The sequence below is a fragment of the Amblyomma maculatum genome, chromosome 8 (genome assembly GCF_055883805.1).
Source record: "Amblyomma maculatum isolate TAMU_Amacu chromosome 8, ASM5588380v1, whole genome shotgun sequence".
Lineage (NCBI taxonomy): Eukaryota > Metazoa > Arthropoda > Arachnida > Ixodida > Ixodidae > Amblyomma > Amblyomma maculatum.
Window position 1 is genome coordinate 128265850 of NC_139351.1, and position 27910 is coordinate 128293759.

The window sequence follows — 27910 nt, forward strand, 5'->3', positions numbered from 1 at the left end:
GAAAACACTTAAGTAGATATTGTAAAAAAAGACCGCGACCTCGTACAGACGCGGCACGCACTTTTTTTATTTTTTCGTTTTCCTGCGAAATTTCATCGCAGGTAACTATTCCCTCCCTCTTTCCCATCACACGTGCCGTTACAAAGATGAGACAAGGCCAACAAAACGACGAACTCAGCGCCTTGCTGGCCCGGAGCTTTCTCCACAGTATGAGGCTCGCGAAGCAGGCTTTTATTGCTTCCGTAGAAAAAGGAATTGGATCCTCAGTAAAGTTCACGCCAAGGACATTTCCGCTTCACGCTCCCCCCCCCCCCCCCCCCCCTTCTAACGCCATGGCGACGAGTGTAACTATAGCCGACCAAACAGGGCGTGTCACTGCTCGCTTTCGACAAGTTTTGAACTCCGTCTTGAGCCACCTTTCGCTTCGGCGGCCCCTCAGTGAAGCCTTAAATCTTGGTGCTTGGGGAAGGCATGGTTTCCACTACCCATTATAGATGCTGGGTGTAAGTGACTCAGCTACACGTGACACTGGAGGCCTCAGACGCACAACTCAATTTTATTTCTTCCTTCATTTACGCTGGCCGAGGCTCCCCACGGAAAGTGTTGAACATCGGCTTCAATGTTTTCGCATTTGCATATCAAACACCCTGACCATGAGCTGGGATATAAATTTCGGAAATGAGGCCACTTTCGAGTGACGGCAGGAATCAGGGCAAACACCGACTGGGATCCTCCGAAGCGAAACTTCCTCTGCACGGGTGAAACCGAGGGGGAGAGAGAAGTATTTCCTTAGTTGCCTGCTCGATCGCGGTGGATGGCTTTCAGCAGATCGGCAGTTCAGAACAGCACTCTGCTCGCTATTCCAGCATATATATATATATATATATATATATATATATATATATATATATATATATATATATATATATATATATATATATATATATATATATTCGCTCTCCAAGCATTATAGGGTCTCCGTATTCTTAAAGAGTGAGTTGACTGTGTAATTTTTACTGTGTGATGTGCTTCGCTATGCTGTGCTATGCAATGCTGCACTATGCTGTGATGCAGTATAAGCAGTGCCCCTGCCAATGCCGTTTAGTTTATAAGATAACGCGCGTGCCAAAGTATCCATTTAAACCTCCAAGCCGAGTCTACACGCGAACTTCGCTCGGAATCTACGGGCTTTTTTCTGATTTCCATTTCTGTTGAGCGTGGTGCTTGGTGCTCGCGAGCGCTCTACACAAGAAAGTGTACAATTATTCTGAAAGAGCGCAACGTTTGCGGCAACAGCCAATCTGGTCGCAACGTAATCACCGCAAAGAAGGTTTCCTAATGTCTCAACTTCAGATGAAGTCAAGAACGATGAAGGCTTTATAGCTTACTAGCAAGAACACCAACAACAAACAACCGTATATCATCCAAAAAATAAACTACAACTAAAGCCTCGACAGTGCTGCGGTTATCAGCGGATTGCGTTAGAACCGGAAACAACCGACGAGACTGCGGCGAAGCTTATTCCGTGCGGAACTATATACAGCACGCTGCTTGTGTAAACTGGGCCGGGTCGGGGCAAAGAGGAATCGTTTTTCTCCGTGTGTTTTGTGGGGCATTCATTGGGCGGCCCATTCCCACTGGGCTGCTGGGACGTGATGCAGAGCCAAAACGACCCCGCGCCGCCTCGGCGGTCCGGCGTCCGCGCCGCTGCGTGTGGCTGATACACCGGACGTGTTGGCTTGCTATGTCGTGTCTGGAGGTTTTCATTTTTTTTTTTTTTTTATGTCAGGCGGGTCACGTATTGCAGTTGGAATAGCCACGCGGCGCGATATACCGCCCGCTGAGAGGATTTATTGCAGATGCTATGAGCACTGGTCCGGGATATGTGAGACACCACTTCACGTCTTTCTGTACGTTTAAACCCTCCCTACAGGTTAAAACCGCTTATATCTTCGCCAGCGGAGAGAGAAACGCAAACCAACTCAGTGCCGATATATCATGCCAGGAACCAAAGTAACAAAGTCCCGGTATTGCAGGTTTATGCATTCTGTAAAGGGTCTATTATTTCCCAGCACAAAGCAACAAAACGCCATGGCTTTACGAACTTCTAACTCGCAGTTAGTTTCGCTTTGTTGGGTGAAAATTTTACCCAATTAAGTCCTATGTGTACGTGCTGACTTGAACGGCCACATTTTTGCTGATAGTGCGATCGAGACTGATGATGACCAAAATGAAATTACTGACGAAGGCCTCACCTCTGATATATATCTCACCTTCTAATATATATCTGAAACGTTTAGTACAATAACAAACTAGTATTCATTCTTAAATAAACGATATTTGCTTCCTCAGGTGGCGCGCTCGTATTAACTTCCGCCTACACAAACTTCATTCAAAAGCCCTCACTTCGATGCGGAGATTCGGTACATTGAACACAGCGCCCTCAGAACCTCAGAATATAATTCTTACTCATATGAGCACTGTTAAACCGACTTCCTGGGATCGTAACAGAGGGCTCTGCGCGCGCGCACACACACACACACACACACACACACACACACACACACACACACACACACACACACACACACACACACACACACACACACACACACACACACACACACACACACACACACACACACACACACACACACACACACACACACACACACACACACACACACACACACACACACACACACACACACACACACACACACACGCACGCACGCACGCACGCACGCACGCACGCACACAGTGAGCCATGATCAACAATTGCTCGATACCAGCGAACTTTCCTTTCTCGGAAGATAGCTGTTGACTGTGAAATATTTCCACATTAAAATGCATAAATGACTTCAGAGGACCGTTTTTCAGTCCGCAGTGCTTCGTACTGTGATAAACAAAGCAAAGCAGGTCGGCCCACTTCGTTACATGTGTATACGTTTACATCCCCGCCGGTATTGATCCAAAACGTAATGTGAATGTAGAATGTTTTGAAGCACTGCCCAATCTCGTAACCTAGATATCCCCCCCCCCCCCCCACACACACACACACATTTTTTTCTACGGTAGCTGCATACGCACACTCGTATTCATAGCTATTAAGACGGTCATAATGAGTTTACGGTAAAAGTGTCAGTTCGAGGTCAACTTGCTCGGCAGTTAATGAGGCACCGAGGACAACCGCATGCAACTGTTTTCCTTACTAAAGGTATATCCTCTGGCTCTCTCTGGCTAGCTAACGTTGGTCCGAGAGTAAAATATGCATTTATTAACGTATTGCCGCGGCCAGTGGAACTTTGTCTTGAAATTTTTTAGGTATAGCCTAGCCTCAAGGATTGACACCCCAAAATAAATGTCGACGCACGTGTTTTATCTACAGATTACGCCTTTGGAGGCGCCATCTGTATTTCTTCATTTTAGTTTATAGATATACCTTTGGAGTTCCTTGAGAGTGCAGTGCAAAGAAAATCGCACCCTTAAAGACGCATTTTCAATTCTATAACTCACACCCTCCAGAACGAGTGCATTAAAGTAGTGATGCATCATTACTGATGCACCCTTTTAACGGGGGAAGCAAGCAGCACTATACTCATTAAAAAGTGCATCAATATATCAATCCACCCTTTCTAGATGGTGTGGGGTTATAGACAAGGAAAGGGGAGCGATCTTTTTAACAGTGTGGCCTCTTTTTGACCCAATTAATTGTAGGTGTGTGGACTGGCTTTGCCCTGCAGTTTGTGTAATGAGGCTTATGATGATGACAATGATCGCTTTGCGATCACAAAGCGGTGAATATCGGTAGATGACAGCGCCCATTTGTCCTCGACGTTCCTTTTATACTTTCTGCTGCTCATAGTCAGAGTGCGGGTGATTTGTCACGAATCGCTGTTATAACGGCAACAGTTCTCTGGACACATTTTAACCCAGAGAATCGCCGCGGTCAAATAATCCCCACGGATTTCATCATCATCATCATCATCATCATCATCATCATCAGCCTGACTATACCCACTGCAAGGCGAAAGCCTCTCCCATATTTCTCCAATTAACCCGATTCTGTGCTAGCTGCATCCACTTGACCACTACAAACCTCTTAACCTCATCCGCCCACCTAACCTTCTGCCACCCCCTGCTACGTTTTCCTTCTCTTGGAATCCAGTTTGTTACCCTAAGCGACCATCGGTTATCCTCTCTTCACACTACATGTCCTACCCATGCCCATTTCTCGGACAGCTCGGTCAGCAAACCCGAAATGACTTTCCGCGTTCCGGCGTTGTTTGTTTATCTCTCGTGTTTTTTTATTTACTTGTGCACGCAAAATCGTTGGGGTAGAAGAGTACGGTAGGTATATCTTTTCTATGCAACACCACTCTAACTGGGCAACTATTTGAAGCATTAGATGAGGCGGAAAGGCACGGGAGGGTATACGAAATCTGTAGCCCAAGCTTCTGTACAGCGACGACATTCTCAATTTTCAGCCGTGGTAAGCACTCAGCAACGGGTCAGATTCAGAACCCCTCGGGTGGAAGGAGAAGACTCTGCCAAAGCTCCTTTAAAGACAAGGCTACGAGCGGGGTCGGTCCGGAACACAAAGCGCGGTAATTGTTCGCCGTCGGCAAGGAAATTCTTCACAATCTTCTCCTCTCCCACGAGAGCACGCGGACGACGAGGAGGAGTCGAGAGGAATGGAAACGAAGCGCGCATTCTCCGTCATTTGAAACAGCGTAGGGAGAGCGGGAGGCAAAGAGCGGGATGCGGTGAAGCCAGCATCTCTTCCCCCCACACGCTGCGTCCCCGCTACAACCGAGCAATGCCGTTGAAGTGAGATGCGACGCCGTATGACGTTAGATACCAATCTCGCAAAGCAGCCCGCAACACGTGAGAACAGTTGGCAATTGATCAAAAGTTCCATCGTCTTGCCCCCTGTGTTCCTTAGTGCTGTTTGCCGAAGTGTGGAACATCACGGTCAAGGGTGGGTGTCAGCCGTCTTATAATTTAGCCGCCTGGCGAAAAGGGATCCGGAAATCACCAATGCGCCGTAACAAGCGCGGACAGCTCAAGGAATCTAGAACAGCAAGTTCAGCCGACTGTGCAGAACAGAACTGAGTGTAATTTTCAGTGAGCCTTGAGTTCATAAGTCCCCGTCCACTCGGGAGAAGGAACAACGGCAGCATGGTTTGCCTTTGTGGAATCCCGGGTCCCCGAGACACAGAGCGCAGCTGGAAATAGGATACCTTATGAGCGGCAGGGATCAGAGGGAAGCTCCACTGGCAACGAGAAGAACAGGAGGAGAAGAGAGATTAAGATCTGCCTTGGAGGCCACATTCCGATCCCGGAGCAGATTAGGAGGGGCCACATCTCTCTACTGCTTCACAGAGGCGTCCGCTCCATGCGCCCAGCTCAGAGGCGGAGGGGAGCGGTGTTGTAGTGTGCTACCGGGGGCACCTCGAAAGAGCTTTTGGGAAGCCGAATGAGGGCTACGGGCGGGACAATAAAGGCGGCCGTATTAGAGAAACTGCTGGCCTGTCGCGTGCCTTCGAAAATGAGGCCAGACAGAACGACGACGGTAAAAGCGGGACTGAAAACCTCCTGCGCGGTTTTTAACGACCGTGTCTTATGCCTCGGCACCCGTTCGTCTTTTAGCGTCACCAATTGTGCTGACTGCAATGAAAGCGAAACTGAGAGACGATTCGGGCCGGCCAGTCGCTGGAGAAAAGAAAGAACGCGTCAAAAGAAGTTGGTGCCGTTATCAGGCAACCAACTTCTCATTTCAGGCACATGTAAATAAATAAAAAAGGAGAACTGTTCAGCCACTTCGCTGAAGATCATGTTGACCGTTGTTTGAGTCGTGATTGAATTGAATTTTTTACCCAGAGGTTTGCGCTATCCTTTTCAGACTTTGCGTCGGTTTCGTGAGCTGTGGTAGAAGTGACAATGCCGTCGCATCTTATCGCCCAGAAGCGAGTAAACCACCACTGATGGCTTTACCACGAGGCAAGGCATAAGAAAACGCAGTATCTTTTTTTTCTTTAAGTACGAGGGAAACGACACAGCTTGGTTTCGTAGACGCCGTGCAGGACCATATTTCTCTATTACTCAACTTGAGTCAAGGCACGTCTCTAAGTCAGGTAATTAAGTTTGCGCTTCCGGGTTTCGATTCCCGTACTAACGCTTCTCCTCTTAACAAATCTACGTCTCAAAATTCTGCAATTTTCTTACTAATACTGGCTATGATCGACCACTACGAGTGTCCAATGGTAGATCTTTCATATCTTAAATATTAGCGAGAAACCAGACAGAAACGCCACAAGAACAGCCCTGACGAGACAATAAAAAAGCAGCAGGAGTCACGAAGCTCCAATTCCTTAATTACTTTCGAAAAAAAAAAAAAAGATGTCAGCAGGCTTACTAAACGTACATATGCTTTACAGGCGAGAATGACAGAGCCATAAAAATTTGAACCCCGCGTCGAGGGCGCGCCTGGCTCCCACTGCCCGCCCCAATCACTTTCTTAATGAGTACGTGACACCGACAGGCCGTACGCACCTATGCGCTATCTTAATCATCACACCGCGTGACACGAAGTGTTTCGCATCTACCCATGGTTTTGGGCGAATATCGTTTGGAGCGACCGCTCAATCAAAAAGCTTGCGGTACGCCTGGTGTGGTAGCCGGGATTTGCTCATTCGAGCCGATCCCGGAATGCATCACCGCACTGTTGTCCTCCTCTGAACGTGACTGAGCGGGCACTTGCTTTGATTTTTTTCGCCGGTGCCTTATATCTTCGTTTTATCCGGATTGTTCGCTTATTTATTACATGTCGCCGTACGGATGAGCCCGTCGGGACGCCGGAAACACGAGTGCTAGCTCACGCAGTCGCAAACAAGCAAAACGCAAACTGCTGCAGCTATAAGTAGAGTGTTTCCGCATCAAGTTTATTTTGCAAGTGAGACTCTACGTGTATTCACGCAATTCCGTGTCTCTCGTGTGTATGGTAGAGGTGGCGACATCAATTTATTCCGACTTACCTCAAAGCACGTAACCTATAAAGTAAATATTACCACTGCTCGAAAATTACACGTGTCGCCCATGAACTCCCACCTGGATTTCAAATGGCGCTTGAAAGATGGGCACGCAACAGTATATTCGCGCTGCCTATATATATTGTCACGCACTTCCCGCGGGACATATATAGTTTAACAAAACTTGGAAGTTGGGCTAGATGGTGCATTGCAACTTGACTGAAGATAAAGCGCACAGGAGGACACCTGTGTCTTCTCTTGTGTGTGTCTTCCTGTGCGCTTTATCTTCAGTCAAGTTGATATACTATACAGATGGAGAAGATCATTAACACTTCATTTATTCTTCGTCGACGTTCTTCGCTATCTATTTCTTGTGCAGCAGCCAAGAACGTGTTTTTCGCAAGCATATATATATATATATATATATATATATATATATATATATATATATATATATATATATATATATATATATATATATATATATATATATATATATATATATATATATATATATATATATATATATATATATATATATATATATTTTTTTTTTTTTTTTTTTTCCATCAAAAAGATGATGGGGGCCGCGGGTAAAAGCTTGAGAACAGCTTGACAAGAGCGCATGGTCCCCTCTACAAGGCGATACAAAGGCACATTTGAACACACATAATACAAAGCAAATTATGACTGTACAAAACAAAAGAAAAAGTTAAAGCTGTTAACATTCATAACAAACAAAGTGGCATAGCTCGCGAAAGGTACTGCGACGTAAATCAATTCCATAATCATTTAGCTCATTAAGGAAAGTAGGCAGGATGTGGGACAGTTTTTTTATGCAATAATTGCACTAGGAGTGACCACATATATATACCTATATACGTATATACCCAGACACACTGTCAAAAACTTGTAATTTATATCGGTCGTCTTGGCTGCGTTGCTCGCGCGTGGTTTTTCCAAGCTTCGTTGCGATCCCGCGCCGTGGACTCACAAACAGGATTCTCGTGCAAAACATATGTAGCACGCTAACCGGTCAGCGTGCTTTACTGAGACGGAAGATTTAATCATTAAAGCATTAAAAAACAGTATCTTAAAAACATGTATTCTTATAAACATTAAACACAGTAAGTAATACCAGTATTGCAAGCGCATAAAAATCAAGAGTGAATACCAAATGCCTTAAAATTTTTGACGTTCTTATGTTCGGAGCTGATGCTACAATTCCACATTAAACAAGTCAAAAATATTAATATTACCCAATTAAAAAAACGCTTATAAGCTCGATTGGTTCCCAATATGTGATGTTAAAGTTATCTCGAATAAAATGCCGCCATTCTCAGTTAACTTGGGTACCTGGCTTTTCTGCATTTTGTACTTCACTTTTCTGCATTCGGTACTTCACGTTCTGCATCGGCTGCCTCACACATCGGGGTTGAATACTTGAAGTTTTTGCATTGGACACTTCATGCTTCCGCACTGGGTGACTGGAATAAGGTACCAATTCGTGCTGCTGCATTGGGTAATTCACTTTTCTGCATTCGGTGCTTCGCGTTCTGCATCGGGTACTTCGCATTCCAGGATTGGACACCTCACGATATGAAACGAATTCTTCACTCGGTACGTTTCTGCACTGGGCACCTCGTGCTTCTGCAAGGGTACTTCGTGCTATTACAAGTGTAACTTGTGCCACTGCAAATGGACTTTGTGCTACGGCAAGGGTACTTCGTGCTACTACTGCAATTTGGTAATTCACGTTCCTGCACGTGTGCGAGCCGCGCGCAGTAGCGATCTGGTTTGCAGAAACTGAGCTCCGCAGTAGCTGCTCGCTGGGCGCCAATTACAGAAGTCGGCTATAGTCGGCTAAACACGTGCATGCCCTCTGCCTTCTCGTCTGGGCACTTTTATCACGGCAAGCTGCAGCTGAACCGCGCGCGTGTCTGTCGGCGGTAGAAAAACCGGCCCCGCCGGGAATTCGGTGGGTGTGGCTAGCCGTCGCATCCCGTTCCTCCGTTCCATCGTCAGCTGATGGATGTCTTCATCATCTCGGCCTTGCTCCGCGCGCTCCACAGCGGCACCTGGCAGAAGCGAAACATGCTTCCGACCCGAGAACAACCCCCGAATCCGCGTTCGATTTTGGGATGAGGGGCGAGAAATGCGGAGTGAAAAAAATAAAATTAATAAGAGGGAAAGAGTGTTGAAAGCGCTTTCTCACCTTCCCAAATGATGGCACCTCAGTTGCAACATAATTTGCATGCATATCTGTGGACTTGCATTCTTGTGAATTCTCACTGAACCCGTTCTTGCTGTAACCGCTGCCAAATGGGACGATCAGGATTCCGGAGGCACCAGGCGCTTAACACTTTGCAGCAAGATGTTTACCACAGTGCACGCGACATTTAAAAGTAGTGATGTTTTCAAGAAGTAATTGATTCCGGCTACATTTGAAATCACTGCTGGACAAAATGGAAGGGTCATTTCTTGTACAGAAAAAAGGATTGTAAAACCTAGACATGATGGCGCCCAGGGAGTGCCGTACGATCTAAGGTTTGGTTGCGGAAACACATCCGGAAGATAAAGAAAATTATTAATTATTCACAAATATCCTTTTTCTTTTTTTTTTTCAAAGAAAAGGGCTGCAATTTCATTAGCGTGGAAGTGCGCGGAGTGCGTCCATTCCTAAAGTTATTCAGCTACATATTCGGATATTTTGGGGAAATAGAGGCAGGATTCTCTCTCTCTCTCTCTCTCTCACACACACACACGAGCGCGTGCACTCTCACTTTAGGATTTCTTTCCAGATACATGTCTGAAAGGGCTAATATTGCGCAAAAGACAGTGATTTTCTCTCTTGTTTCTTGCACAGAGGAACTAAAGTCAGTATTTTTGTATATTGCAGGTCGATCCTGGCTTGAGCAAACCTCCTCTCCTGAAACGTGAGTTTTGCCCTTGTCTCCTCACGACTACTCTATGAAAGTGATATCGCCTCCCCCCCCCCCCCCCCTTTTTTTTTTTTTTTTTTTTCACGTTCTTACGCGGTATGCTGTTTGTCATGACGTTCAGGTTTTCGATTCAACGTGCTTCGAACATCTCGAGCGCATTCTTCTACGTGATCTTGCCTTCAAGGGACTGAAAGCTGTTATAACCTATCCAGGCAGCGTACTCGATACAAGGCCCGATCGTCCGTCACTTTCCATTTATAGGAGGAGCTCCGAATGTTTTTGCTCGCTTCTTACTGAGACAAAGGGTTTAGGAGTGAAAACAAAAAAGCCGGCTTTCCTGGTGAGGCCCGAGCTGCAATGCAGCCCTAGCAGGAAAAAAAAGAAAGAAAGCACCCTCCTGTACAAATCAGCTGTCACAGTGTGAACGCTGGCATATGCATTATATAACGCTCGCAGGTATAGATCTGTATCAAAACAGCGACTATCGAAGCTGCCATGTACTCTGAATTCATAGTGATTTTTTTTCTGAATTCATAGTGATTCACAGTAAAGTCACGATTCTTTGCGGCAGCGCAAATGTCCATTTTATGGGAAGAGTAAAGAGGAAAAATCAGAGTCATAGCAATGTCCCGGCGTAGAAGCGTTGCATACACTGTAGCTTTGTTCGTCGCGTCGCCCGCATATGTCACTGCGGTCCTCTCGCTTCGTGCCCCATAACCACATTCGAATCGGCCCGATTTCTTTCACGTACTCGCATGCGTTCGGGGCTGACGTGACGACCACGCCTGATGAGATTAGCAGCACTGACTGAGGTAAGAACGTAAGTGTTCGTGCACTGTAGCGGTATACATTTCCTGGTCGCGACGCGTACTTTGCTACCTAATCACATCATACGTGACTAGCTGGACTGTGAGTTGGTACAGCTGCACAGCCTCGAAGCTATCTTTGTAACACATTCCTCTACGCTGTCGTCCTCTCTTACATATGCAAAGAGGGGAGGTGGAAGTGTCGTGTTTCTGAGTCGTAAAGTTTGGTCCGCCGACTCAGCAAACGTGAAGCAATTATTCGTGTCTACTCGCTGTTATTGTATCCGCGATGAAGCTTTAATGATAACAGTATATCTGCAAGTTTCAGAGTGCGGAACGTTCTTGGTTACTTTTTTTTTTTTTTTTTTTTTTCTGCGCAGGCAGGATAGCCGTTTCTAACCCGCCTGTGTTTGTAGCACCGCTATAGTCAACATGGCACACTTCCTGACGAAGTGTTCTTCTAGATTTAGATATTTGAAAGCAACTTACGTTTCCGAAGACTGACTCTTAGGAGTCATGGACACTGCACATCGCCAGTTGTTCCTAGTTCGCCGAGCTTATTTTGAAGCTCAGTAAATATCTAACTTCGTAAAAGAAGCATCTACCCTCCCCCCTTCCAAGTGGTACTCGATGCCCGTAGCACTCCAGCTTAACAAACGTCTGGCCATGCCTTTGAATATGTACTCTAACAAGCATCCCAAGAAAGTATTCCTGTTTCGAAGATGTGGCCAGCCCGTAACACACGGCGCCCCTCTCTCCCCGGCTGTCTGGCGGGACCTTAGAAAAACAACGGGCTTCTTTCGTGGGTGAGTAAGCGTATTCAAACCCAGCAACAAGCAGAGAAAAAGCTTCCTTTGGAGCCTCGCTCAACGGCGCTTATGTACAGCAAGCGCGGAGCCGTGCGCGTCCATCTGCAGCCGACTCCCTCGCTCAACGCACTCTGAACGGTCCGAATGTGTGCTCGTGCGGGTACTAAGAACACAAACTCTGAGACGAAGAATCGTGGACTGTACAAGCAGGTAGAGACGATGCGAGCGCTAGCACTTGAAATTATGTCGTTACACGCACGAGATGGCCTCCTCCTTACACCCCTTGGAACGCATCTATCGAACGTGTGTCGTCTTTTTTTTTTCCCCCGCACTGGAAAGCGAAAGGATAAAATGCGAGACAGGGCAGAAAGCAGCACTTGAGGGGCGTACGTGTGTTCGTCGAACACGTGCGCTTGGAAGGAGCTCCCTTCAGACCCGACAGAATGCTTTCAAAGACGCCGGCTCGTGTCGTCAATGCGAAAACAGCCGCCAAGTCTTTGTTTTCCCTGTGCCAGTGGGCTCCCGCGTATGAGGATCGGCGGGGGAAAAGGTTGGTTGGTTGGGGAAAAGAGAAAGCAGATAGAGCAACCAAAGACCGCGCACCGCCTCTTTTGTTTTATGCGCAGCGTCAGTAAATGGAAGTTGGGGAAGGGTGGAACCTCCTTCCGGCCCGCGTTGGAGGCGCTGCTCCCGCAAAGCCCCGCAACTTCACCCTTGCACTCGTGCTCGTCGCCGTCTTCGACGTCGATTCGCGGCTTCTTCAGCTGGTATTTTTCGAGAGGCTGCGCGTGGAAGAGCGCTGATCGTTTTCGCCGTCCTCGCTTCTTGGGTTAACAGGGTGTCCGCGTTTTATTTTGTCATTTCCTGCACTTGCTGGGTTGGGCCCGCGTTTGCATACTTGGTGGCACGATGATGCAACTAGGCGCGTTTCGTGTCGACGGCGCGATCCCTTCCTTCCCTGTTACACCACCCCGCTGACTCTGCCGCGTTCGCATGTTGCCTCGCTCTTTTTGTGCCCGGTATAGCCGAGTGCGACCTCAGTGCCTCGAACTTCTCTCCCCTCTTCCACTTACTTTGTTTTTGCTCTTTCCAGCCACAGAACGTTAGCTGAGGTGGCTGGAGCATATCATCGCAAGTAGAAATCGCCTGGTACCTGTTTCTTCTTTTTTTCTTCTCTTACTCCGTTCTGAAGTTCTGATGTCTTTGTCTGTGGGCTGTATCCGAAACCTTTCAGTCGCTTTGTCACGAAGTAAAAAAACAAATAAAAAGAAACACGAAGAACAACGTATAATAAACGGCAACACTTCACAGGAGGATTCCAACGGAAAAGGGAAGAGAGACTCAATAACACAACAGACGAAATACTGAGCCCTGCTGTCAAAGACTAAAATCTTGCTCAAGCACGTAACAACTATATTCCAAGAAGTATATGTGCGACAAAACGCCCTTCTCCTCTTGATAGCATATATATGGAGGCATCTGCCTTCCCGGTCTCCCCATTGCGCTGGTACGGGAGTAATGTTTGTCTTAGCGCAGCCGCCTGACTGTCCCGAGTTAAATGAACATTCATTTATTGAAGTTTGATCGATGAGCTCTCAGGCGGTTATTAAGTAATACAAAGTTCTTTTTCTCTCTTCGCTTTTTTTTTTGTTTTGTTTTGTTTTTGCGGGAAGCGGGAGTGTGATGCAAGGAACCTTCCTGTTAACAAAACCCGAAGAGCTGTATGCAATTGGGAAGGAACACTCGAAACCGAGCGTTGAGGGAAGAATTTGTACTTGTATGTAAAGGGACGTACTTGGTGAGTGAGGAAAAGGGAAAGAGGGAAGGAACGTTGCAAAGTATGTGGCATATCGTCCCGAGGAAGGGCGAGAATGGTGGGAGCCCTTTCTTTTTTGTTTTTTGTTTTGATGCGATAAACCAAAATTTTCATTCTAGGAATCTAATGCGTGCTTGAAAATTGCCGGTACTGAAGCGCCATAAATAAATCAACTGACTTTTCAATTTTGACTCTGGTATCGGTTAGCTGGGTCACCGCAGAAAGGGCATTTGCTTGCCCCGGCTGATTTCTGTGAAGCAGTGCTTTTGCAGTTTTCTTTCGTGTGGGCATTATGCCATCCTTCTTTCTGCATAATGTGTCGTAATTATGCATGGGGACCTTTTATGGACCTGCAGCTCCGTTCTTTGCTCATTCTCTTCCAGCTTGCAGTGGTGATTTTCTTGTGATCTCTTTGCTATAAGCTCCACTTTGAAGGAGATAGCCCGCAAATTGTTTTACGGTTAAGGCAAATAAACGCGATAACTGCCCGTTTGTTGTACTATAGCTTCCTGATTCGCTTTGGCTGAAGGAAAGCAAAGGAAAGATGCGGATAACTCTGGGCAGTTTCCTGATTCGATATGGCTGAATGGAAGCAAAAACGCAAGGCACAGCTCTTTCTTTGTTACCATCTTCCTGAATCACTTTGGCTGAATGCCAATAAGCGAAGGTTGTGGATAACTCGGTCAGATGGTTATCAACTTCCTGATTCGCTAGGCCGGGGCGCAAGCGTTTTCTTCTTTTGTCATTTCTATAAGGCTATATGTGTCCACGTGCTCCAAGATTTATTTTCAGTTCGAAGGTAACGTAGGGGGTTGATTGCACAATTGTTCCTTTTTAGACGCGCGTGGGCTTGAGAATGGCATATGTGCGCAATACATCTCACATCCTCCGCTCTGCCGAATATCGAAATTCCTGCTTCTATCGATCCTGCAGGTGGCTAAATTCGGCGTTCATTCTCTCGCAGCATCCCTTTTCATGAATTGTCAAAAGCTCCCTTACTATTTTTATTTCGCTTTGTCGATTTTGTTCTTTCGCAATCCATGTTTTTGTTTTGTTTCGTTTTCCTTCGCGAATCCGACATCCTATTTGTCTAGGGAAATTCATGACTCGCGCACACACACACGGGAAAAGCGCACGCAAAGAGAGTAACCCAAGGCGGCAGCACTCGAACAGCGGCGCACATGTCTGCGTATAGTATATACTGCGCTGCCGAGAGACGGGGAATTCCTCCGCTCCGGCGAAGATCCTTTTCTCCGATCTACATAAGCCATTAGCAAAACAATGACCGGAACCTTAACTGAATCGGAGACCTCGCAGACTTCCTTCGCCTCTCTAGCATGGCGGCGTCTCGGAGCCGCTCGGTAACTCGTTGCATTTCAATAACAAACTCAGAGAACAAAAGACAGAAGAGCGCGGAAAAGCTAGCAAAGAAACGTGGCCCCTCAGAAGGAGTCGACGTCCAAGGTTTCCTCGTGCGTGATAAATATTCGGGGCCGTGTCTCTGGTGGCCCGGGCCCGAAATCGACTCTGCCTCGACCCGTCGCCGGTGACCGAGTCTGCCGGTGTGCATGTGTATGCGAATAGGGAGATAAAGATAGAAGAAAAAAAAAATTAGATCTCTACCCCCTCCCCCCTCCCCTCCTTCTCTTTCCGTTACCGCGCGCTAAGTGCTTGCGACCCCGCGTCACACACTGTGCCGCCTTCTTCGCCTTGACTTCTCAGCGCCTTTCCTTTTTCCTTCCTTTCTACCGCATATATATACTGGCTTCACAAGGTAGAAACAGCACGAACGCTGCTTCGTCTTCCAATGCGCGAGCGTACCGGGAAGCTCGCGCGCGCACTGCAGCGCTGAAAAGGTGCGGAACCTCATTTGTTATCGTTAAGTAATAAATTACTCTTGCCCGGCCGGAGGACCCGATGCTGATGCTGCTGCTGCTGCTGCTGCTGGTGGTGGTGGTGGTTCTTCATTGAGTGAACCCTGAATAATGGATTGTTCTCGCTCTCTTTCGGGCCTCTCGCTCCTGTACTGCGTCTGTGCTGTACTTATGTGCGTCTGTTCAGCTGTATTCCCCTTCTCACCGCTTTTCACTGTACGCGCGCCGAGAAGGCGACGAAGACGCGCTTCAGCGACCGCCGCCGCTGAGGGACACTTTTCTTGCGATGACGCGGGGAGTCGTTTTCTCGCCCCTCCCGTAACTCTTCCCAGCGCTCCTTCTTCCCTTTCCCCCCCTAGACCGTTCCCTATGCCACCGGTGTCGCCAACCTGTCCTCCTCACAATCCTAAAGCCAAATTAGGTGCTCTCCCGTTTCTCGTCTCGTCTCCGGTACTCCGAATCTCTCTCTCATCTCTCCTTTGTTTCCTGCTCCTATTCTTTTTCAGTCACCTCCAAAGAAGGCGCTCCTCCTTGGCTAACCTTTGTTTCCGAGATTCGTTCCTTTCTTCCCGTCTCCCACTTTTCTTTCGGGTGTCTTCTTCTAAACTGCTGCTTCGCAGGTTCCCGCGTTGTGTCGGGCCGTCGTATAGCAGCCAATGCGTTTTCGCGGCCGTTCGCTCTGTACTGCGCTCCGCTTTAATTGAGGTTTAATGGCGCGGAACGAGTCGATGTACCCGTCGTATATATAATAGTATACATAAGGGCACGCGCGCGCCCGTCTCTGTTTGTGCGCCGGTCGAGCGAGTACTCGTGCTCGTTAATTCGAATTCTCCCCTCCGCGGCCTTTCTTTCTTGTCCCGCCAGCAACGAGCGGAGCTGCTCTCTTCTGCCGCTGCTTCTTCGGAGCTCTTCCTTTTCCGAAGGAACAAAAAGCTCGGCTCGTTACAGTCGCATTGCGCCCAGGCTGGCGAGAAGCGTACGTTGCGGCGAAGGAAAGGCGGCTGGCAATATGCAACGGCTGGATGGGTCCGTTCTAATGACCGCCGATGGTGTATGGAGCGCAATTGGCGGTATGAATGGGAATCGATTTGCTGAAGCTTCTCACGTCGATCCTTATCGTTGTTTGGTCGTTGCGGTTGCTACGCTGTATATTAGGGTGGTTTTTGTAGAGGCGAGGATGAGCAGGGGAGGGTTCTTGTTTATTAGCGTCGTCGGTGCCGGTCCGCTGCAGTAAATCACCGGCCGTGTATAATTCCTTTCTGTATGGATCTGTTTGCCGAGGCAGTTTTCACGGACGACAGGCCGAGCTGTATAGGGACGCGCCGCTCGCTTTTGTGTTGCGGCTAGTGAACCTCTTAATGGATGACGGAGAATTGATATCTTTTGCAGGCGATGCTGCGTCGGGCTCCTCGCTTCTGTCGTGTTTGCGAACGTCCAAGTGCGCATGCGTGGGATGTCAGGCGCACTTGTAATCAAGTATCTAACTGTATTAGACGGTGCGTTATATCTGCTTCTTTTTTTCTCTCTCTTCTTACGTTCTCGCACCATCGTGTCGCCGCGCAGAACGCACAAAGAACCTATGAGCTCACGGTCATTACTCCTATAGATGCTTACGTTTCGATGGTGGTCCTTGGCTGGTCCCGAGCTTGTAACGTGTATACGCCGCCCGTTGCAGCTTTAAATAAAAAAAAAAAAAACATGTTTGCTTATCCATAATTTCTTCGTAACCAAAAATTTCCATTTCGAAGAAAACAATTACAAGGGTTCAACGCTGCTGAACCAAATATTGAGCGAAAGCATTAGCTGCGGGTGACCGAGCGTTCTTCTTCTTCTCTTTTTCTTCTTCCTCAGCCCACATATAAAGCCCCGCTTTAACCAACCCATATAAACGTGCCTTAGTGGCCTATAGGGGTAGCCTGAATGCCAGGGTCCTAGCAGGCTGATTCAGACATAACCGTCCCATGTGAAACGAAAGACCCAAGTTGACAGCTCCTGCCAGCCCGTGTGCCACGTGGGGTGTGACGTCACAGGGTCACGTGGGTAAGACGTAACTGCGGCCGGGTCACGCGAAGGCTTGAAAGTGCGAGTAGTATTGCTTTCGCAATAAAAAAAATGCACCATTTATGGATCCTGGTAACTTGCATGATGTCCAGTGCTGTTACATTAGTACACAGGTTTGGAGATACCTGGGGGTTTGGAGGCACCTGGAGATACCTTCGAATTAGTTTTCAATAGGCTTAAAACTGGACGATGGACAGAGGAAGCAAAAAGCACACACTGAGTGCTCAGTTAGTTTTGAATGACCCAAAAATTGAATATTATATTGCGCGAGAACTATGTCGTATACTTATACCCATATGACATGTGCTACTGACTAATTCTAACTGCATTAACACGCAGAGTGGTCGCTGCTGTGCCTGTTGCACTATTTCTTCTTAAAGCAGGCGCTATTGATAGTTTTTTTTTTTTTTTTGTATGTCACGTGATTTATTCAGGGAATGTTTGATCCATTCCGCCGCTAAGGAAAGGAGAGCGTTTAGGCTCGGTTTTCTTTGCAGTCTGTACTTTTACCTGCGCAACGGTGTGCGCTGATTGGCTCCAATTTGGACTGCGTATAGCTTAGACATGCTTGCAATAGTTTGCGAAATTCAGAGCTAAGCGCTAGATGCAAAAAACACGAGAGCTAAATAGATAGAGACATAGTGGTCTTGTAAATAGCGGAGGACATGTTTACAGCAGGACAACCATGGGATGATTTGAGGACCACGTCGTATGCACTATACACCGGCGTCGCCAGAATTTCAGTGGTGGAGAGTGCCGGCCCCCGCCGAATACTACGCTGGGCGCGCGTAAAAGGCGTCCGCGAGCTTAATTTCATTTACTCCCGCCTGTGTGTGCACATGGCTGGATGGCCCGCAGAGCGGAGATGTGTACGACTCGCCAGAGATTATACGGAGCAAAAGACGCGCTCCCCCCTCGGCTCACTTTTCGCAGAGTGTAGATTGGACTTCCTTCTGATCCCTGTTCTTTTTCTTTTTCTTTCTCCGTGGTTTCCTTTTTTTTTTTTTTTTTCGTCGCGATTAATGGCGTCATGGCACGCGGAGCAATACTACCGGAGCGGGGAAGGAAAGTGGGTCCCAAACTTCTTACCCCGCTTGTCCCCTCAGCGCTATATCCAAGCAACGAAGGCGGCCGGGGTTACGACCGCGCGTCTATACGCTCAGTCCCCAGCGGGTCGTGGAAACGATCGCCCGGCTGGCTTTCCCGTCGGCTTGGCTCGACTCGAAGCCGTCGCCTCCCAGCAAGACCCACGGTACTGCGGAGGAGCAGACGACCGGGTTTTGATGCTCGTGCAGAGCGCCATTAAGGGGGAGTACAAGCAGCCCCAGCGGCAAAGCACCTCACGGCGGTTCTCCTCGGTCGAGTTTTCACGCCCGGGGCTTCGGGAACGGCCGATTCGAGCCTCCCAGTGCGTCGCTTCCTCGCGACTCCGTCGTTGCCTCTGCCTGGCTGCTTGGCGGGCGCGCGCACGTCAGAGTGTGGGGCGGGTGAGAAGGTATGTCGCCATTTGTTCTGCCGCCAGGCTTATCGCCTGTATAGGGGCGGTTAGCGTTAGGCTGGGAGAAATCTCGGACTGACGTAGGGACCAGGAGGCGTATACTACTCGGACCACAGCTCGCGTCTTAGTGAGAATATGCCGGACAGCGGATACCTCAGTTCGAGTCAACCGGTCAAGCGTGTTCAGCATGATGACAACCTGGTCATTACGTCATTGGGTGTTATCGCAGCGCATTGGAACCATAATATTTCAAAACCAAAATAATTGATTCATTACTACTGATTCGGCATCCACAATGTCAAGTTTTTTCGGCTTTCTACGAAACTTAAAAGTCGTGTCGAAAATCATAAAATGGTTGCTCGTCAAGGTCAGAGTAGGTCGTAAATAAGTATACTTCATAATTGTATGATACACTCACGTGACCTCATGGATGCCATTAACTTTATTGGGCAGCGCGTCGCATCCGGAACAATAAATCGAGCAAGCACCGCTCTCCAAGAACATCGAAATGGCACCCACAATGACGTCAATAAATACCCTCTAAATTCGCTTTTTGCCAGTTGTCACATGACTATGCCGTTTAGTCAAACTCGTATACTTACATGGGAGCCACACTCGTGGGTGGGAGCCACACTCGTGGGTGGGAGCCACACTCGTGGGTGGGAGCCACACTCGTGGGTAGAAGCCACAGCGTACAATGCGTGTCAGCGGCGCACACTTTAATGTTTAGTCAGGCGTTCACATCACCAAATATCGTACCTATTGTGTGCTGTTCTTGACGGAAGAAAGCTATAGGTATTTGATATGTAATAAGGGTGAATGAGATACGGAAATGGCAGCGCGACGCGTAAGGAAGGTTTGAGGCGAAAGTCTTCTTGCATCTTGAGCGCCGTGGCAGGATCCTGTGAGCGAAGCTGTGAACAAAATGTGTTGACAGATGTGACTCCCCACCTTGTGACGTCATGCCGTAAGACAAACGCCCCTGATGTAGTAACAGGTCTTTGGGTATAAGAACAATTTTCCCGTGGATTTAAATAGAGTTTTAAGAACTAGGGACAAGTATGTGGACCTGTAGACAAGTAGTCCCTAGGTAACCACCACGCCATTGGCTATGCATGTCAGAATACATTGGCGGTTTCAACTCAGATACGATGGAATTTTAAAAGTTCTAAATAAACAACAACAGCAAGGCATGTCATGTATAGTTCAATACATGGTCAGTGACGTTCCAACCTAAATCTCTAAGATGTCGTCGAACAGAAGTTGGGACGAAGCCCGCGAGCCCTGGAATTTTTTTCTTGAACCTGTGGCTTTAAATACAAAATCACCGAATCAGTCTCACCTACTTACTGTTTATTTAACTGCGGGTAGTACCCTTGTCAAGCACATTTAGCCCATTTGGGTCAGTGTTGTATGTACAATTTACGGCCCAGTGTTGAAGGCGATCACTTGATCGCCATACTTCATGAGACGCTGCCATGAGAGCTGGTACATTACACAGTTATAGCACAGTTGGCAGATCTTTCCGCTGCTGGGCGCCCACGTGTTGCCGCTCTCCCTCGCCACTGCGCAACCGCGGAGCACGGAGGCCACACAATCGCATGTCCTAATTAGTACCGTACTGTACTTATGTCGGAATGTAAAAAAAAAAACAAAAAAAAAAAAAAAAATTGGTCGCAGTAGCTTACCTTATTAGGCAGCATAAAGTGGCGGATATTTATTGGTGTTAGCCGAGGGCTTTTCTGAGAAAGTGGAATTGGCGATGCGCAGGAATAGTTTTTCGTCTCTAGCAAAATAAGCTGGACTTTGGATCTGCTCTCTCGGCTTTCTTTGGCGCGGACTAAAAGCATACGTTTGGGCCCCGGAAGTGGTAAGGATGTATTTTAATTAGGCCAAGCCTGAGTCTGTGGTCCACTATGCATAAATGCTACGCTGTACCAATACGGCCTGTGCGTAACATATGGGCGGTGACCGTTCCTTCAGCGTGCACGAGAAAGGCGGCCGGAACATCGGGACGAGTCCACTGTTCTGACATTTCATTAGGGCGATATCAACGAACTTCCGCATCGGGTTCATTATCGAAGATTAGGCCGTCTTCCGCTGCTCGCGCATACGTTCCGAAAAACAAGTTTTTATTTTTATTTTTTTCTTCCTCCCGTCTGTTTTTATCTCTAGTCGTGCTGTGCGCGGTACCGGCGTCTTCATTACGCAAATGGTCCGCGAACCTTGACGAAACGTCCGACCCGCTCAGTCTCGTTCAAACGCTGCCGGAAATAACTATAACAAGGAAACCCCGTGAAGAAACTCAAGCATAAAGGGCGAGGTTTTGTTGCGTCATCTTCAACTGCAAACGCCCCTCCCTCCCCGCTCTCTGATAACTTCTCTGAGCACACAAAACAGATAACACGGTCTAGAAATGCTGGGAGGTTCCTTGCCCATATACGACAGACGCAATCGGAAGGAGGGAAGGCGGACGTCGAAGGCGCGCAGAGAAGGCAAGGCTGCGGCCGACGTTGGGTCCGCGGCGCGACGGGAATTACGTCCCTAATCCGTTTCCGACGTTCACAGTCACGGAAGGGGATCTCCGCTGTCACGAAATATGCCGCTTGTCTTTCGCGTCTGTACTCGCTCCATATTTTTGTCTTTCTTCCGACGCACTGTCGTCCCCCAAGTGCGTTGTTCGTTCACTCGATTCCACCGGAGTCGAGCGCGTATTCTCATCGGCAGCGGCGTTTCCTCCTTCTAAGCTGCCGGCTTTCCCCAAACATTGACTGGACCCGTCGGGTGCTTCCCATTTGTCGATATTGTGATCCGTTTCTTTTTGCAAGGCGCGGTCAGGAGGTAAAGCAGGGATGCTCGCTTGCCTGTTTCCTTGCCTGCCTCTCCCTTTTGGGGAGAAGGCGACACTGCCGAAAACGAGAGGGTGCCATCTGAGAGGAAAGGCGGAGGAGGACTTGCGCTGACAAAAAGAGCACAAAACGACTCTGCTGGGACGGGAATTCGTGGGATGAAAGAGACACTGGGCGAGAAAGGGGAAACGCAATCTATTGGGAAGAGATTCCGCGTGGCAAGCCAAAGAGGGAAGGAAGAAAAAAGCAGCAGGCTATCTCAGGGACAAAACAATGGCAAAGGAAATGAGGATCGAGGTGACTGGTCCCCTTTCTGTTGCGCAAGCTCTATCCATTCCATCGCGCCTTTTCAGTTGTGCGCACCTTCCTTCAGCGGCTCCTTTCGGTTACGCGTCTCATTCAAAGCAATTAACGTTCCTGGCGCCCGTGGTTTTGTGGCTCTAACTTCCTGCGCACGGGGCCTTGTCGGAAACGTGGGAAAACTTCTTGTTAACTTTACCGCGTGCCATTTTTTCCCGTCTCTTGGATTACTTGAAGGATGGCGGTATGATATACGCATGTGTGTGGGTTGAATATTTATTAGGGTATTCGATACCCCGCAAGGACGCAGGTTATATATGAGGGACTTTGTAGTGGGGAGTTCCATATAGATTTCGTCCACATAAGGTTCATCAACGAGCATTGACATTGCACATCAAGCGGACGCATTTCGCGTTTCGCGTCTATCGAAACGCGGCCGGGATCGAGCCCGGGGCCATCAGAGCCACCTCGGCGGACATGTCTGTGCGTCTACACTTTTTTTGTTCTAGGAACCGCTGTAGTCTTCAACATCTTTACTTTAAGCATCTCAGCAGGCGATACCCAGTCGAGAAAATTGTAATAAAGCTAAAGCCTTTAACGGCTCACGACTCGTCAGTGTGTCCGTCCGTGCGTGCATCCGCGAGATTACGCATGATGCCGCGAGACTGTGACGTCATCACACGGTGACGTCATGACATCATGAAGTCACAATTTTGTTACTTTGAATTTCCATAAATTCGCATGCTTCGCTATTTATGTTCCTTGTCGCGGAGAGGTATTGTCGGGCGCATAGCTGCAGCTTAAAAAAAAAAAAAAAAGAAAAAACGGTCTTCACATAAGAAGGCACTTAGACGACGAGGAAGAAAGCTGCATTGTGTCTGTTGTGCTCAGATGCACAGCGGAATGAATATCCTCCGTTTCCCACGCACGCACGCACAAAGAAAGATATGAAAATAAAATGGCAATTACGACATGTATCATATACACTGCTCAGAATTGTACTCATCGTTCCGAGTGTGTTAGCCTGATACAGCAATCAACCCCTTAACTATCTGTCAGCTTCTTGGTCGGTATGCAATAGGCTAACCCCTTCGGGCGATGACGTCTCGGCCTATAGATTGCAGAACACAAAAACCTTGTCCTTGCAATTGACAAAGCTTAATCGTATGTGTGTTTCACTCTGGTTCATCAAGCCAGACATCGTAACATTAGCATCAATGCTTGTCTGACGCTAATCCTTCGAGTGCTTCAAGTACTAACATCCTGCGGAAGTATTAACGCCGCAGGTGTGATACTTCTAGCGCTGAAAAAAAAAAAATAACGTAATGAAAAATGAAAAACCTGGAGTGAAATGTTAAGTGCCCCATCTCGATAGTATTCTAAGCAGACCTTCTTCCGACCGCAGGGCAACGAGTGCATTGAACGATACCACGACACGTTGTCAAACAGTCGCTTCCAATTAATTTTTCCATCAGTCCAAAAGCCCGCCCTCTCGTCTTCGTTGAAGTATAGCTCGAAAAGAGTCCCTCTTTTGCGCATTTTTGCTATATCGCCATGAGGGTACAACACCTGACCTCCGACGGTTTCTAGCCGGCCTGCATTAACCCATCCCTCCCAAATTGGTCTCCACGAATTATCTTATCTGTCCGGCATCAGTGATCCAGCTGCCTCATCACGTTACGCGGCACCCACTGTCTTGGAGATGCACTTCCTCCATTCTTACGATGGCCTTGCCATTCGAATGCTAGACACCGTGACAAGATTGGCTCTCCAGCATCGTTTCCTATACGCCTATATGCCCGTCTGGGTGATTGCTTTCGCCGTGTCCTCTCAATGAGCGGGCGACGAGGTTCCTGACCCAACAGCGACCCATTGACGACGCGCAGCCGAACCGTGCTACGGAAATTGGAAGGCCACTTGTGTATCCGTTGTCGTCGCCCCCTCCCCACTTCCCCTCCCTCCTACATTCACTGTTGTGCTAACCCGAATCCCTCCTACGCTCGTCTTGTTAGTCCAACTCGTGTCCTTGATCAGGAATGAGCAGGAAAGGGTTTTTTTTTTTTTTATTTGTTAGGGCTTCGTGACGCCGGATTGTTCGCGCCAACTTGCAGAGCTGCACAACACCATGGCATGCTCGCTGAGCTTCTGCGCCAAATCGGAAATGGTTTGAGAGCAGGCGATATTTTCTCTCTACACATTTCTAAAACAAGGTTTACGGAAGCGATGTAATCAGGAGAAATAATATTGTGGGTTTCGAGTGGGCTTAAGGGATTCTCTCCAGGTGGAGTAAAATTTATTCCAGGTGTTCGAACCCGACCGTCGGCGGCTGCGTTTCGATAGATGCCCTTCACTGGCCTGCAGTAGGCTCAAATAAATAAAGAAATAAACAATCGGAGAGCCGTCCGCGTTCTGTGCATGGGCACCCACACTAGGGGAAAGTAACTTGAAGGGAAAATTCAGTGTCACACGAAGACCTGTTATACCTCGCGTAGTGAAGCGTTCGCTTGCATTGTAAAGTGGTCTGTAGGAAAGGAAACGCGCAGTATCTGTCAAGGTGACTTGAAGGTGAAAACCTCTGTGACGCTGACGGCTCGAAAAGCTGACGTAGGGAAGTTTTCGCTTCAAAAGAGGCTTTATGTCGTATGCTGCTCCTATTTTTGTCGACTCCCTTTGTGCGCGCCAGTCCAATTGAAAAACTCCCCAGGACTGGTCGAAAATATGGCACAAATGTGCTCTTCTTCTGGCGCCACAAAGAAATACTCTGTTGTATTTCACGCCTACCCACTGTCGAGGAGAACCGCTTAGATTGAGGAAAAAAAAAAAAAAAAAGGACTACTGGATGCTGCTTATACAGCACTGTTATTGCGAAAGGGCAGTTTCCAGAATAGCACCAAAATTTCTGATGGAACAGGAGATTTTAAGGCGTTAGCTGTGCTGTGCACATTTAGCGAGTTCAGCACGGATAAATCTACGCCTTGACCTGTGTCCTGACCCAGCCTTGCGAGGCATGCTCAAACCCCGAGGCCCGAAGCAGTGCGCAAGGGGCTCACGTAAGTCTAGCAGAAAAATTAGGTAAGCTAGTTAACGCAATAAGCGGAAAGATTAGACAGGCGGGGACAGAAAGACTCGAGGTGTGGAAACGCTGGGGGACAGCTTGAAGGCAAAAACGCGCGCCCTTTTCCGGCATCCGTACGTACAGCCGGAACTGCCGTAAAACAATCCAGTAATCTATTTTCTTCTGCGTGTGTTGAACCTCGCGAGGCTGACGACGACGTACACGCTGCGTGACGTCATTACTCAGCCAACGCCTTTCCAACCGTGGCGACGACTCGAGAGTCGCCCCCACGCGCTGTCCTGCCAAGAGGCTGCAAGTAGCAGCGTTTTCTGACCCCGTCTGAGTCATTACGAAGATGAGTCACGTCACGGCAGCGCGTATGTAAAACGCGTGCGCGTTGTGGCGCGTTCTGCCCCTTTGTTTTCCGGGTTCAATTCGGCGCTACGCCTGACGACAGGCGGTCGCGGGCCGGCGCTCCATCACCGCGCACTCGGCGAAAGCGGAGAGCGGCGCTGGACGTGTTTGCGCCGTTGAGGTGTGGCTGGGGCCCGCACCCGAGACGACCACAACGCGGCCTTGCGAGATATGCCGTGAGCACTGCATTGAAGACCCCGCCCTACGGCCCGCGTTGCTATAAAAGGCACTGCATTTGTATGCTGTAGCGTGTGCGCAATCGAATCCGCCAAGTGCGCTTTCCCCACCGTGGGCAGTGTAGTTGTGCGTCGGCGTTCATGGCGTGCTATCCTGCCGTTGCGCAAGTTTGATTCGCACTAGGGATTGCAAAATTTCCCGATAGGGTATCAGTTGACAGCGACGAGAAAGCAGTTTATACTGTCGTTCGTATGCTTGTTAGCGTGCGCATGTGAACAGCGTGCTCGGCCCGAAAGGTCCCAACTTAGAGCGAGGGGTAACAGAGTACATGTCTTCTGCATTGTCGAGCGCAGTGTATGCCTGTGTTTTCAGTGCCGGTCGTTCTGATGCAAGAGTTTGCTAGTTAATTTAGGAAGTTCTGGCTTTGTAATGGCATGATTGAATGTGTACGCCTCCTTTTCTTCAGTCGCGACAATTAGTGGCGCAAGTCTATGCAGTTGCGCGTGTTCCGAGCACGGCATTAAATATGAGGAAATGCAGAGCAGTGATAAACGGTGTAAAAAAGCTCGCTAATTTGGCACGTCACCACCACCGCTACTGAGAGCAGCATTTGGTCTTTTCAGCGCGTATCTATATCTAGTGCATTATCTACCCGGAGATGTGGACGCGGAATAAGAAACCGCATGTGGGAATTTAGAAGCTGTAAGGTTGCCGGAGGTGTACGCCCTCGCGTGCTGTGATATGCGATTTGGAGGGGGTAACTTCAGCCTTAACTGATTATTACTAAGGGACACTATGAACAAATTGAAGTTTACCTGTAGTATCGGCAACCAATCCACCGCATTATAAAGCTAAAGGTGCTGCCTTCGTTGAAATACTAACTTTTATAAGCTATAGAAAGGCGAAGTGCGAGTGTCGCTATTATAAGGTTCCACAGCTTGACAAATTACCGGCGCAACTTTTTTTTTTCTTTTTTTTTTTATGGCTTAAAACGCTATACGATCCTATACGGAAGCCCGTTCAAGATTGCATCTCATTAAGTTGCAGTAGGGTGGGTTACAGTAGGTTAAGTTGGATAACGATGCGTTATGCTGCGTCAAGGGTGGCTCATAGTAAGGAGTGTATTAAGTTTGGAATAAATTGGAATTTGGTAGATTAAGGTGCGCCGATCATAGTGATTACGGTTGATTAAAAGTGGATTCGTTGGGTTTAGCTGGACTGAAGGGGAGCCTTGTAGTATTAAGGGGATAAAGTTGGATTGTGGTTTATCGAGGGTGGATTACAATAGATTATGTTGACTTAGGATAGTTTAGCTGACATTGCCGCGCACTGACTGGCTGTGTTACATTTGGAAAGAGCTGCCAACTCGGGCCTCTCCTTTCACATGGGATATCAGAATCAGCCTATATACGAGGGCGCTTGCATCCAAGTTACGCCTAGGCCACGCAAGCATCTTCATACGGCTTGGTTAAAGAGGGGCTTTGTATTTAGCGTTGTAGCTTATGCTATCGTGTCATGCATACCCTTAAAGGCGGAGCTTAAGTGTCCTTCATGTTTTGTTTTTTTTCGCCAGTGAACAATTGGATTGTTCTTGGTGCCCCTTGAAAGTTCTATGCAACGTTTTATTTCTGAAAGCTGTAAGAAATGTATGATCTGAACTAGCCGTTTGATTCTTCTAATTACAACCGTTATCTTTATTTTAATGCGAACTCATAAGGAGTGTCGTAAAGGTGAAAACTATCTGCTGTGTGTTTGAAGCCTGTGAGTTGGAGGTGTTCATGGATTGTGCCTGTATGTATCAATCTAACAAAGGACTTGGACATAGCGGAATATTCAGATGTCACGGAAGGCTAGGATATAACGAGGCTTGGATTTAACAATTGGCTCGGATATTGCGAAATTGTCGGTTATAATAACACCTGGGTATAAAGAAAAACTCGGCTATAACGAATTACTTGAACATAAACTGAGCCGAAAATGCATCTGCTTTCGAATTTTCTCTATTTCAGTTAAATGATCGCTCCTAAACTTTGTATTTTCATTGCATACTAAGTGGATATCGCAGACGGAAAATTTTACGAGCCGTGTTCGGTCTGAACGACAGCAGTGGCATTCAAGTCGCCTTATGTTTTTCTTTTCTTTTTCTACACCTCATGCTACTGGGCGCCGGGCGGTGCTCGGACGCTGGTCTGTAACGAACTGATATATATATATATATATATATATATATATATATATATATATATATATATATATATATATATATATATATATATAT

At 47.8% G+C, this 27910-nt stretch overlaps 1 protein-coding gene across 4 annotated transcripts in view; it reads left to right on the top strand.

Annotated features, from left to right (window-relative positions):
- The window catches only part of LOC146182538 (latrophilin Cirl-like), a 454778-nt gene that overhangs the window by 64783 nt on the left and 362085 nt on the right, over positions 1–27910 (top strand). For all 4 annotated transcript variants that reach the window (XM_084577657.1, XM_084577655.1, XM_084577659.1 and 1 more), the window contains exon 2: positions 9931–9967. The gene's annotated coding sequence lies outside the window, so the exon portion shown is untranslated. The remainder of the gene's footprint in view (positions 1–9930; positions 9968–27910) is intronic.